General features: G+C 37.3%; 1 long non-coding RNA gene across 2 annotated transcripts in view; it reads left to right on the plus strand.

Moving 5' to 3' along the window:
* LOC107694899 (uncharacterized) overlaps positions 1-14290 on the plus strand; it is a 137607-nt gene that overhangs the window by 115835 nt on the left and 7482 nt on the right. For both annotated transcript variants that reach the window (XR_001634937.1, XR_001634936.1), the window contains one exon: positions 5674-5788. This is a non-coding gene — a long non-coding RNA (uncharacterized LOC107694899). The remainder of the gene's footprint in view (positions 1-5673; positions 5789-14290) is intronic.

A 14290-nucleotide genomic window follows, 5' to 3' on the forward strand; every position in this document is an offset into this window, starting at 1 on the left:
GTTTTTATCAGCTGTTTGGACTCTCATTCTGACGGCACCCATTCACTGCAGAGGATCCATTGGTGAGCAAGTGACGGAATGCTCAATTTCTCCAAATCTGATGAAGAGACAAACTCCTCTACATCTTGGATGGCCTCAGGGTGAGTACATTTTTAGCAGATTTTCATTTTCAGGTAAACTATTCCTTTAAAAACCAGCTAGTTGACTAGTAATTAAAGGTGGGGTAAGCGATTTTTCAAAAACGCTTTAGAAAACTGATTCGGCCCGACTAGCAAAACAAGCTTGTAGCCAATTAGCAGTAAGGGGCGTGTCTACTCATGATGTGGAGGAGATAGCGTTCAGTGCACAGGACGGACATTAGCCGAGCCGAGCGTCAGAAAGATAGAGATAGCGGATAAAAAACAAAAGAGGAAAACGTCTGCGGAACAAAAGAAGGCATAAGGCAAGAAGTAGGACCCGTGTAAATATCGGATCAGCTTTCCAGCGCTGGAGAGAACTCAAGGAGCGGAAGGCCTGCGATTGGACGCCGAGGTTGCTTTGTTTCTTCTTGATAGGTGAGTAACACCGTGTCTGCGCCGCAACAGCTAAAGTCTGTCTAGTTCACTGGACGCGACAAAGCGACCGTTGAAAATCATTTGAAATTGTGTCAATACGTCATGAATAGAATGCAGCAGCAGTTTTCTGTCGGGGATTTGTCGTGTCGTGCCGCGCCGCATCCAGTGTAGACCATAGATATGTATATATATCTAGTAACATCACTATGATAAGGCAAGAAGTAGGACCCATGTAAATATCTGATCAGCTTTCCAGCGCTGGAGAGAACTCAAGGAGCGGAAGGCCTGCGATCGATCGGACGCCGAGGTTGCTTTGTTTCTTCTTGATAGGTGAGTAACACCGTGTCTGCGCCGCAACAGCTAAAGTCTGTCTAGTTCACTGGACGCGACAAAGCGACCGTTGAAAATCATTTGAAATTGTGTCAATACGTCATGAATAGAATGCAGCAGCAGTTTTCTGTCGGGGATTTGTCGTGTCGTGTCGCGCCGCATCCAGTGTAGACCATACATATGTATATATATCTATGGTGTAGACAGTATTACTGATTATAATGAGTTCTATAGTATTTTGTCGCGCCGTGCCACTCACGTCCGGTGTAGACACGGTGTAACATTGGTTTTGCTTTGTTTCACAGAACTAATCGTTGCCTGGGTTGCGTACGTATGTGTGGGGCGGAGCTATCAAAATAGGGGCGAGACCCTTTTGGGGTAGGGGTGTGCTTGCTTTAGTGATTTCAAATGTCAACATTGGCTACCAGAAATCGCTTACCCCACCTTTAATTGTTTTGAATTTCTTTGAAGTTGAATTGGTTCATTCGATTTAAATTCCAACATATGAAAAAGAAAGGAAGCCAATTCACAAATTCTGAACGTAGACATGCACAGATGGGTAATTCATATAGGATGTAGCTACAGGCAATCAGGTGTGAGTTTAAATGAAGACAGGTGAAGATGGATACCTGCCTCTCAGCTATCAGTCTGTGGAAGCAGAGAACAGAATGAAATCCACTTCCTGTGCATCACTCAAAGCTGCATTCTTCTCATTTCACTTCACTTCATTTGAACATCAGCCCTGCTGCTGCAATACTCATATATTTCTGCACCATCTCTGTCGTTCTCTCAAATCCAATTCCAATTCCAATTTAATTACTATTTAGTTACTTTATACCAGTCTGGATTATTTTATGGTGCTTTTTACAGTGCTTTATTGTCACATTTGGAGCTTGAGTGCACCAGTCACCATCTGTTTTTGTAGTATGGAAAAGAGCAAAAGGACATTCTGCAGTATATCTTCTTTTGTGTTGGCATATCATCACACTAAATGCTCAAGAATACTTTTGTACATTTACTCTGGTATGGAAGGACTCTTGCATCTGTGTTAAAATCCACACTCTGTCTTTTCATTTGTCAAGGGCATGTGAACATTTAACATGTGAACATTTGTTCTTTAATAGATTGCCTTAGCCCTCAGAGGACAAAGCGCACTTTGTAAAAATCTGCCCGTTGTTTTAATGGCACATTTTACTATTAATATGTGTTGGGAGTCTTTATGAATGTATTCTCCACACCTTTTATTGGAACTAATATTACATCATTTCTGAACAGTCCTTCCCAAGGTCACATCTAAGACGCTTTATGAGAGTAGTAAAATACATGGCTTTAATGAGAAAACAGTGTGCACATGAGAGTGGATGTCTGGATTATACAGTATTAGTCTTCTAGTGTTCATGTATGTGTGTGTACGGTTGTTGTGTTGTCCTTGTCCAGTAATGGCTGATGTTACAGAGGACTTGGTTTGAAACGGCTAAATGTTTGTTGCTGATGTTATTGGCCATCAAGAGCAAATGAAGCACATGAGCATTCAGAACACTCATCACACTTGCGTCATGCAATTGACAGGCAATATTTCTTTCTCTCCACAAAACACGCACTATATCACAAAATATTTAGTGCTGTTTGCTAATGTACTGTGGTTGATCAGTTCAGTTTTGCTGGTCAACAGCATGGCTGTATATCATTTAGACCAGCATCAAAGCACTTAGAGTAATCAGACTGGATCAATGTGGAAAGTTAGCAGGGAGGGAGGTATTTTTTGTATTTTTTTTGTACTGGACAATTTTTGAAAGATGTATGTCAAAACCAAAGACATCATTTTCATCCCACATATTCTTATTTTTCATTTGTGTTACATATGACATATTCCCCTGAATCAAATCTCTTACCATTTCTGCAGAATTTTCCTTAAAGGGGTCCTATTATGCTCTTTTACAAAGTCTTAATTTTGTTTTGGGGGTGTACTAGAACATGCTCTCATGCTTGGTGTCATTTTTCACATATACTACTGCCCCGCCCCTTGCCAAAGCAGAAAGTTCCGTCTGCTCTGGTATAGTTAAGTATGGCGTCAATATCGCCATAACAATTTGAGCCGGATTCAGACCCTGTGAATATTGAAAAAGAGGATCATGCAGAACCTTTGCACGCACGGATATTGCAAGACATATTAGAGTGGTAACGTTATTGTTGTTGTTTTTGTTTTTTTTGGCTAAAACACGTTTTAGATAGGATGTCAACAACCACTTAAAAATAACTGCATTTACTATGTATGATATGTATGAATATATATGTTTCATGTTTATTGTTCTTTAATTCTAACATTATAACATGAATTGCAGTAAAACTGTTATACAGTTGAATTTATTTATACCATAAGTCTCATAATTAAAGTGTAAATTCTGCAGATCACGTCATTGTCCAGTATTGTACTGTCAGCTATTTATAAAAACGTTTTCCTAATTGTAACATACATATGTACATACATAATTATTCAGGTGCATGTGTAATAACTTGTGAAATCTTGACGATACAGCAGCTCTTCTTCGTCGTCGTCGTCTTGTCTGATGAACTCAACCAAGCGTTCTAACCACGACCTCGCCCCTCCCCACCCCCCAACCATTCGAATTTCCATAAGGCCGGAATTATTTTAATGATATTCTAATGGGCCGCTTTGTGACATCACAAAAAACCCGTAAAACAACACTATAGTCCAAACGAGCCATTCGTTGTAGTTCTTGAAAAGGGATTTTTTTTTTAAACGAAATATCTCCCTTTGGAGTGGACTTTGAGATTTGTAACTTTGTAGATTTTTTTTATGCCCAAACATACACACTGACTAAAATTCAAAAAGTGAAAAAGCATAACTAGTCATTAGTCATTTCTGCCCTACAAAGGCAAAAGAGTGTGAAACTGAGAAAAATGACTTTAAAGTTTTTTTTTTTATTATTATTTGTCCAGCCAAATTAATTATAGGTAGGACACTGAAAATTTTCCAATTAGATGTTTTAGTAATGAAAATGATCTACATTAAAAAATTGTGAGCTCAGACTTGATTTTTACCCCTATTTTGAAGTTGCTGTACATTGCATTGTCTGCAAAAAGTGAGAAATCATACCAAGGCAAAAGGCAGTAACTTCCACATTATCAATATTTGGTTGCTGATCACCATTTACAGAATCGTTATAGTAACACTTGTATAAATCTAGTGATCATGGGCTATCTCATATAGGCTATTGCATATAGTAATGTGACTGTATAGTAATGTATAGTATAGACATATAGTAATGTGTTGTTTTTTTGACCGTAACAAGCAGACTAAAAGTTAAACATGTGAGTGGATACCGTTTTGCAACCAATTTATTTGCTATGCTCAGTAATGTAAAAGAATGCTAGAAATAGCATAATTGCTTTTATATTGACTTGAATGAAATAGCCTAACCTAAAAGAACGACAAATGCTCAGAATGCTTGTGGATTAAACATCTCCGATGACGTTCATTGCCATGGATTGATTTTATCGGGTTACAAGAAAAGGTAGGATATGGATTTAATTGCGAACTGTTAGTACTGATTTTATGATTGATCATGCTACATGCTACGGCATTCGAGTCCACACGCGTCCAACTAGAAGTGACAGTGGTGAATAATCTGCATTACAAAAATGAAAAAATAATAAAAAAAAAAATCTTTAAAGCTTATTCACGATTACGTATTGCTGCCAAGGTATCTAGTCTTTACAGTGCTTTGTTATATAGAGCTGTTTGGGAGATCGCAATCTATCTAATTCATTTGTCTAATAAAGTGCTTCAGTGACAGATCAGATGTGTGAAAGTATACAAGTTACACCATAATTAAAATGCGGAAGACTTTAATTGACAGAAAAAAAAAGGCAGAACACCGTATAACTCCAAGCCGGTGTACCGATGAAACATGCTACCTATGAGATTGTGCTACCAAAAATATATTTACATTGTTTTAAGGGTAAGTTTTAACGTAAGGGTAGGTGTGGACGGGTATGTTTAGGGTAGGGGTAGGTATGGACATTAAAAAAAGCCTCAAACCACATGAATAAGATGCTGGTAGCACAAATTGTCAGAACACCGGCACCGGAACTTCATATTGACACGCTGCTAAACACAGGCAGAACGCCACAACTCATTTTGAGAGTTCCAAACAAAATCAAAGAGCAGTAACTGGTGTTATACGGTGTTCTGCCTTAATTTCTCTGGGGCTTTTCGAAATTATGGTTAAGACAACCCATTATTTTCTCGGAAAAACAACACAATTGACTCAAGATACTTATGCACATGATAAAGGATGTCTTGAATGTCCCCAAAATATGAATAACTCATTTTCGACCAAAATCGAAGCTACAGTCTTTTGCCGTTGCATGGCAGATTTCCTCATTAGTTATTTTCTAAATAATTATGCAAAAATAATATAATTATGATATATGTTTAATGCTTTGAAGAAAGAAAACTCTGCACAGCTATGTTCTATTAAAAAAAAGGTTAAAGTATATTTGATACTTTGCAGTATATGTGTGTATACTGTATGTACAGTATACAACAATAATTGTGATGTCAGTATTTCCCAACATTTTCCCCTTTAATTATTATTTTTTTGTTTATATTTAAATAAAATAAATTCCAAAATAACAATGCGTACCATAGAGGGTTAAATAAATGTTGAAAAGGGCCTATATTTCTGTGACGTCATTTTGTCATCTTGAATCCAGTATGAAAACTAATGCTCTCCTCGCTTTCTTTCTCCTCCTCCAATTATAGGTAATACTAGACAGGACAGATGAGGTCAACATGTGTTGGTTCATCAGCAGCATAACATTACAGTGTGCCAGAACACTGACACCACACGGATAAAGGGAGAGAGAGAGAGAGACAGGTAATCTCTAGCATGTCTAATCATTCTGCCTGTCAGGGCCTAATTTCCCAGTGACCTCTGAAATCTTTCCTCAACTGCATTAACAGCAGCAATTGTGGAACAACCTGCTCTTATTGTGCCTAACAATGCGGTAAATTAGTTCATTAAGCACTTAAATTACCATCTACAACTTTTTTGATCATTCCTTCATTAAAGTGAGAGGTGAAATGACATATATTAAGGATATGGATTAGACTGTGTCTTAGGAAAGTGATGGATGGAAAATTCAAGGCTTGTGTTTCTGAGGTAACACCCAAAATTGTTATATGAACAAGATGAGTGAGTTATGTGTGACTTGCGTCTCTGGGCGCACACACACACTCTCTCACACACTTTTTCCCTTGGCTGCTTTGAGACAAATGACGTTATTTGGCTCATCTAGTCAAGGTCAATGCACGGCACTGTTAATTTATTTACGGATTTGAATTTCTTTAAGGTCAGCAGCTCACTTTTTAGTTTAAGGCATGTTTTAAATGTGTTCAAAGGCATCTTTAAAGTTTAGATATGATTGCTCTTCATTTAAAACATTGTTATTCGTGATGATTGTGATGTGAAACAAGAATTTTGAATGGTTCTATAGAAGAGCTCTTCAGGACAGTTGACTTTTACACACACATACACACACTGAACGGATGGGCAGCAGTGTTTTTCATGTCAGTATGGTGATACAGAGGTGTAGTAAAACATTTCCTCTTGTTTGTTGTTCTTTGAACGTTAAAACAGTGCCATCATTCAATCACACACATTGTATGAGAGGAAATGTGCGAAGTTTGTTCAGGGTGCCAAAAGTTTCTCAGCCAAAGTAGATCACATGCACACATCATTTTTTCAATATTTCCTCTGTTTGAGCACTGTAGTCGCCACATTGACCGCAACTGACATTTTGTCAGAAATGTAGTGACAAATAATTCACTTCAATATTGTTTTATGACTTTTTTTCCAGATTAATTAGAGAAACACTCAAGTATATTTCTCTAAAGGACTGTGTTTTCACTGCTTGGCCCTTTGAGGATTGGTGACTTTTCCAGACAGTTTTTTTTTTTTTTTTAACAAACGTTTCTTAATATACTTGTGATATGTAAAGCTACAATAAAATGTTAAATAATGTGTTGTTGTCATTGGTAATTTGTCAATAAGCCACACTGTGGTGACTTTTCCAGACAGTTTTTTTTTTTTTTTTTACAAACGTTTCTTAATATACTTGTGATATGTAAAGCTACAATAAAATGTTAAATAATGTGTTGTTGTCATTGGTAATTTGTCAATAAGCCACACTGTTGCTATTGTTACCCACTTACCTGAACTTAATGGCTATACGCAGTGCTAAATACAGTATGGGCTTTGACTAACCTGTCATCTAATTATACTTACATGCATAAGCGATGACTGAATCATGTCAGATGATATGGCTAAGAAATATTCTGAACTGGTACTGTCTTGTTTTGTTGATTATGCTCAGATGGAATTGGAAATGTGTTTGTGCAGTGCACACATACACACACAGGAGCCCGACGGTCCAGCCTGCTTGTAAAAGATGAATGATATCTGCTGTTGACCTTTGAGCTAGTCATGGTGAAAGTCAGTTTGGCTGAGCTCGGTGAGAAATTATTTTAGTTTTGTGTGTGACCTCTGTTGGCAGAACCTGCACAGTCTACTACAGATGTGCACCATGAATATTCATAACTTTGGTTAATGACCATTTTTGTCTGCTGTAATGTAAAAAGCAGCACTATATTGAGATTCATATTATGTTTTCGTCTATTTTCAGCAGTAATCGGACTCAATTCAAAGGTTTCTGCAAGTGTAGTTCTATTTAATACACAAATTATTACTTTGAATTCATTTGCAAGCTTGAAAACCTACTGGGTATAAATATATTTTTTAATTTATTGTCAGCACATTTATGAGAGGCCAAATCAGTATAAAATAGGGCTTGTTGTGTGTGTGGTTGTGGAGCTTTTGGCAGTGAAATTTCTTTGCACTCTCGCGCCCTGTCTGCTTTAAATATACAACTGGCAAAAAATAAAATAAAGTAAATTAAATCCAATAAAACACAGGCTTTAGCCTCTCTCGATTTTGGCCCTGACTCCCTCCCCTGCTGCCCAGTTACACTAATTAAACAAATAGGATTATTCATAAGTACACAAATGGATGGCAGAAACACATCTACATCAACACCTAAATCAATAAACCGCTTCCAACTGCTAGCTAAATTATTACCATATTTAGTGAGGTTTGGTGTACCAGTCGAATGAAATGCCAGCTCTCTAATGGCACAGTTTCAGTAATGATCTCAAATCCGTGCAAAATCAACAGCTTAACCAGTCATTTTTGCCTTCAGGAACAGATGTAGAGCTGAATGCAAATGTTTTGTGCTGTACATTTTGGTTCTGAGGAAAATGGAATGTGATTTTTGCTTTATGCTGTGGGTCTGAGATTAAAAAAAAGTTTCATTACTTTGCTAGCAGATATACATTGCAAGCTAATTAGTGTATGTTTGTGAACGAATGTGTGTATGTAGTGGTATGTCTGTATTTGCAATTATTGATCCTGTACCTCCTTAAGGTAGTCAGTGCTGCTCCTATTTCCATGTAATTCAGTTCAGTGAACTGAAGGACAGTTTAGAGCATGTGCGTTAGATAATGGTAGTATAGTATCGTAAGTAGTCAATAATAGTAGTTCTTTCACCCAAGCCATTTAGCTCATAACTTAAGCTAAACGACTGGTATTTTCTGCCAAAGCTTCTGACAATTAAAACTTAATACTGACCAAAATCAATTTCTGAGCATCTTCGCTGACAATAAAGATAATAGTGATGGCACTGATGTGCACTTAGCTCATAAAAATGATAATTCTGACATGACTTTAAGACAGGATTTGTTTATTAGATGGTTACCTTTCAAAGGTTTGGTGTCAGTAAGATTTGTTTTTAAATAACTTAATACTTTTATTCAGCAAGGATGCATTACGTTGATCAAGTAACAGTAAAACATTTGCTTTGTTACAAAGTATTTCTATGAAAAACTATTTAAAATCGGTTTCCACAGAAAATAATCAAATATCAAACGGTTTTCAAGATTGATAATAATAAGACATGTTTATTGAGCAACAATTCAGCATATTAGAATGATTCGTAAAGGATCATGTGACACTGGCTGCTGAAAATTCAGCTTTGTTTGCATCACATGAATAAATTACATTTTAAAATGTGCTCAAATAGAAAACATTATTTTAAATTGTAATAGATTTTTTTATCAAATACATGCAGCCTTGATGAGCAAAAGAGACTCAAAAACAAACTGTATTGAGCACTATGTGCTGCCTTGCCTTTCTTTGATTATTTCTAAGGTTTTTACTTTGCCTTCACCAGGTCTGATTCCCCCTTCTGACATGCTCTTTCTTTCTTAATCTCTCTGACTGATCTCTAAAAATGCTGGACCTGATAAAACATGAACTCATTACTTCACAGGAAGTGTCTGATACACACTGTATTGACGGTGCTTTTATCTGCCAGACTTTCCGTCTTGTCATTGATGTTGAGTTGAAGTATATTGTGTTTCACAAACCTTTCCATACAGTCACCCCAAGGCTACAGATTTAAACATCCAATTAACCTGTTTAGAGATCAGCCCCCATGACTACACTAGAAAAAATCCATGCCTAACGGTCCAAAATGTTCTTATAAAGCATGTCGTATTTATGTATACATTGTGAAATGAGAACAGGCTGCACAGCCTCCAATTCTGACTAGTCTCATTAGCATGATTTGCATGAACTACTAATCCAACCACAGCCCTTGTTGGAGCCATTCATATTGTTCTTGTTGAATTATTGAATTGTTGGCACAAATTGGTGTTCTTTAATTATTTTGATGTTTAAAATAATTGAATGTTAATGTACAAAATTTCTTTCAACCGAGAGGTTTGACTCATTTGGACACAACTTTTTTGTTTCTTGACTTCCTGTTATATCTTTAACCACATTATGGACTTTGTAAGCCTTTTGGAATAAAATTAACCCACGTGGAAAGATTTCTTGACCTGTGTAGAATAATAAATCACTCGCTTGCATTGTGATGAATTCGTAGTTGAGGATAAGTCATTAAAACCCTTTTTTTTTTTTTTGGAGGTCAGACTTACAGAGATAGTTCACCTAAATATGAAAATTCAGTCATTGGAGTATTTACTCACCCTGGTGTTATTCTAATGCATAATGCCTTTTTTTCTGGATCACAAAAGGAGATATTTAAAAAATAATGTCTTGCTTGTGTTCAAACATATAACAGCAGTGAACGGAGACCAACTTTCTTTAAAAAAATAATGCAACAGTATCATCAACAAACTCCCACTTGACTCGTGCTGTATATTTCAAGTGTTCTGAAGACACAATGAAAAACAAGCCGGAATGTATCATTTAGCGAAATTTTGGCCTTGCCGTTTGTGAGAATACATTGAGAGTAGCGGTTCACTCTGGCTTGGCCAGAAAAAGAACACAAGTGCACACATGCTCAGGATTTTCGTTAAATAATAAATTAAATGTCAGTTTGTTTTGGATGAACCATCCCTTTAAGTCTTCTCTCTTTGTGAAAGATTATATGGTGTTTACACAAATCACAGAGCTGGCTAGGTATTATGCAAAAGGACATTAGAAACCCATCAGTACCATCACTCCAGCTTCCCACTGACTCAACTGGAGACTCACTTGCTGGAACAATAGCACTGGTCAGAGGAGGAATGATATTCATTAATCAGCACAATGTGACAACTATGTTCACGAGTCAGGGATTATAAATTCAAGCAGATAGATGGCACTTAATGGATTTAATTAAATGTTGTCTCTTTTAATATTAGTTTTCATTATAATATTTATTGATATTCATGAATCAGAATCAGAATGTTCAAACTGATTTTTTTCCATAAAGTGATATTGCACTCTGTCCCTATCCACTTTCATTGTATGGACAGAAACAACTTTGAGATTCTGCCTGTAACATCTACTTTTGTCATCCACACAAGAAAGCAGTCATAAAGATTTAGACCAAAAAAAAAAAAAAGTCAGTAAATATTGAAAGCTTTTTCATTTCAAAAGTGTGTTTAACTGTTTATAAGGGTGAACGCCTCACTTCTTTCTGGGACATTTTCAAACTCCCAAGTTCTTCAAACTTTCTGGGATGGTACTCAAATGGTTCAGGTCATACTTAGAAAGGAGAGGTTATTATATGAGTATAGGAGAGCATAAGTCTAAGTGGACGTCCATGACATGCAGAGTCACCACTCTTGTTTAGCCTGTATATGCTCCCACTAAGTCAAATAATAGTAACTAAATCAGCATACTTTCATCTCAAAAACATTGCAAGAATTAGATGTTTTTTTTTTGTGCATGCCTTTATGACCAGCAGGGTGGACTATTGTAGTGGTCTTCTCACCGGCCTTCCCAAGAAGACTATTAGATAGCTGCAGCTCATCCAGAATGCTGCTGCCAGGATTCTGACTAGAACCAGAAAATCTGTGCATGTCACACCAGTCCTCAGGTCCTTACACTGGCTTCCAGTTATATTCAGGATTGATTTTAAAGTACTATTACTCGTTTATAAATCACTCAATGGCCTAAGACCTAAATACATTGCAGATATGCTTACTGAATATAAACCCAACAGACCACTCAGATCATTAGGCTCGAGTCAGTTAGAAATACCAAGGGTTCAATTTGAATTGAATTGAGACTATATTAATTTATCTCAGTAGCTAGGCAATAATCTTACTTATCTTACTTAGAGAGAAAGATTAATAGTGTTAACAAGTATGCATGAACATGCCTTAAAGCAAGAGAAATGAGCTCTCCCTGATATTGTTGATTGTTGGATTAATAGTGTCTTAATTGTCAAATCAATAAAAAAATTAAACATTCTCTAAAGCTATGTACATAATAATACACAAGTTTACTATATACACTGTATACACTGTATATCTTGTTTTGTGAGTAAAACAACAGGCAGTATTTGACAATAAGAATTTTAAATTGTAGCGTGCTAACTTATCGCATGACCTGACTAAGTTTGTCACATGATCTCATCACATGAGCTTGCATGTTTTATTCAGCAAGCAGGGTCCAGTTTGTATACTGGAACTAAGAAGGCTGTTCTGCATTTTTTCATCCAGTTAGATGTAAATATGTTGTAACATTTGCCAGCCTCGTCAAATAATGAGTCAAGATTGATTGAATAGATTTTGGAAAGGATTTTTTTTTTTTTACATTTCTGTAACCACTGAAGTGTAGCATGCCAAAGCGGTTTCATTCATTGTGTGACAGATCACAATCTAATATCCCTTATGTGACTCCATGTGTAATAACTGCCCTGCCTTTGCAATGTATTTGGTTGACGTATTCTTCCCAATCTATAAAACAGATTGTGAAATAATCAAAATTGTAATTGACCTCCACTAATGGTTTACAGCACTTGCATTTGAAATGACTGGGAATGTTAATAATTTAATCAATTAAGCTTATCGACCATCGATTAATCAATTCCAGCACAAATGCGTTCATTAATTATCCCGGCAGTGGTCCGTAATACTGTCAGTATGGTTATCTGGAGATAGAGCGTGCACTGGAGCTCACACTATGTAACTGTATATCACTACATGTACATTTTGCTTATAAAAAAATATAGCAGATTAGAAATGCAAACAGTATTCATATGCAAACATTATATATAATTGTATATATATGTGTGTATGTATTTATGAACATAATTATTTTTTTTTTCCCAAGATGTTGTTTTTTAAAGATATGTCTATCAAACACTAAGAAATGTTTAACTTTTTTCAATATTGTTGTATATGCAACTAAGCCTGTACATTGTAGCAGACACACAACTACACACTCACACATACAATTGAGGCTCTAAATTACAGGGTTTACATCCACACATAATGCCTTGATGCAATGATTTCTTGCCCAATCCCAAAGGATGGCCAAGTTACCCACAATGCACAAGGCATAATATGCAACTGGTAAGTACCCTGCTGTGGCTTTCAGTTTAGCGTTTTTAATGGCCACCGTTACTCAACCATCAATTGTGAAAGTAATCCCTGCTAACCCATAAGAACAATGACTACATTACCTAAAATAGTCACATTCCACAGTTCCATTTATTTTTATCTGTTCATTTTTCTGTCTGATTTACCAGCATAATGCAGTGAATATTGCTTTATAAGATGTTTTCTTGCACATGACATGGCTCTGGTTTGTCTCAAAGGTAACACTTAATTAGAAAATAAGACAAGGCCGTTGAACAATTCCTCTGACTGTCGCACAAACGCACACACACACACTTATAAACACTTTGGCATCAGATAATTTGACTCAAAAGCGTCTCAAATAATATCACTGTTCACTTCTTCAATCGTTTGTTCGTTTCACTTGTCACCATTTCTCCATCTTAGGGATTTTTGGCATTCTCTTGTACATGGCTCACCCAGTCAAGGGATAAAAGTTAATGACCAAAACATCTTATTTCCAGAGCCCTTGGTAAGGGTAGCATGCCTTTAAAAGGCACCTTGGCGAGAGAACAAGAGAGTCACACATGCAGGGATTATGAAATGGAGGGATAATGAGCCCCACCATTACTGTAAAACTGAAAATGGTTACACCTCGTAAAAGCAGACAGAGCGCGAGAATGAGTGGGGACTTGATGAAAAAGAGAATGGGAGTGTGGGAGGGAAGAGGGCAGCTGGGGGAGATTAGTGCCCATTATTTACTCATCGTGTCGTCTTGATGGTGAAATCTGTTTTTCGAGGTTTCTAAGTTTCATTACTGAAAGGAGTTTTGATTACTGTAGCAGCCAGGATCTATTTGAAGGAGAAATTAGCCTTTTTTAATACTAAAGTTGCCACAGTTTTATTCAGATATTGTACACGTGCAGTGTTAATTCTTATTGGATGGCCATCTAAGAAAGAACCAATAGGAAAACAGTAATTGATAATGTCTACATGTGTGTGTAACAACGTTCGTAGGTCGGGAAGGAGGCGGGAACCGGCGAACGTTTAAATAAAATTTTAATAATAAAATAAACCCAAAATAGCGCGACAGCCCCTCGCGGAGGACTGTCGTGCACAAACAGAACCAAAACACAAAATAAAATCCAGGCCTGGTCCTCTCTCGTCCAACACTGTCGTCACTCCTCCTTTTATCCTTCCGGAGCTCCTCCGTGGGACTCGAGACCGGTGAGTGGCGCAGGTGTAGTGCATTAGCATTTTCTCCACCGGCCTCGCTTCGTTCCCACGGCTCTCAGCCCCGCCCCTCTCGTCACATACCCCCGGACGGCAGCCGTCCCTCCACAGCCCAGGCGGCCGGCAGCGAGTTAGTCCGCCCCCCCGGCAATTCACTCCAGCCCAGCGCCTCGAGCCTCCATGGCGGCAGACTGCTCCGCCATGCTCGATGGCACCGCGGATTCACCACAGC

The sequence above is a fragment of the Sinocyclocheilus anshuiensis genome, unplaced genomic scaffold (assembly GCF_001515605.1).
Source record: "Sinocyclocheilus anshuiensis isolate Anshui unplaced genomic scaffold, SAMN03320099.WGS_v1.1 scaffold114, whole genome shotgun sequence".
NCBI lineage: Eukaryota > Metazoa > Chordata > Actinopteri > Cypriniformes > Cyprinidae > Sinocyclocheilus > Sinocyclocheilus anshuiensis.